Here is a 495-nt window from a genome sequence, read left to right as displayed (position 1 = left end):
CCTTGTCCTCCCCGCACCGTGACTGCAATGCTGTTAGTAGCGCTACTTTCCCCAGGCGGGTTTGCAAGGGAAAAAACGGACCGGTTTACTTACACAGCTAATATTTACCACAGGAACGCGTTCGCTGGTTTGCCTTCTCCCCTGCTGTTGCTTGACTTATTAATCGTCAAGGCACTAATAGGCACGTGTTGGCCCCCGAGACCCTGTGCGCGGCAGGTGGGACCGAGCGGGGGGAGAGGCCCATGGCCAATGCAGGAGGCCGGAGGCCGGCCAGGCCGCAGGGCGCCAGCGCCGGCTCTTCAGGCCGGGAACCCGCCGGCAGACCTTGGGACACCTTGCCTTCCCTTTCTAAAACTCAGAGGAAGACCGTGCCGCCTAGCCAGATGCTCCGGGCAGGACGAGGCTCGCCTGCCGGAGCCGCAGGGACTTCCCCAGGCTCGGCTCCCGGGGGCCCAGCGCCGGCCCCGGGCCCGGGCACCCGCTCCCGCCGGCCCC

Source organism: Haliaeetus leucocephalus, unplaced genomic scaffold (assembly GCF_000737465.1).
Source record: "Haliaeetus leucocephalus isolate CR32 unplaced genomic scaffold, Haliaeetus_leucocephalus-4.0 Scaffold802, whole genome shotgun sequence".
NCBI lineage: Eukaryota > Metazoa > Chordata > Aves > Accipitriformes > Accipitridae > Haliaeetus > Haliaeetus leucocephalus.
Note: the sequence above shows the minus strand (reverse complement) of the source record.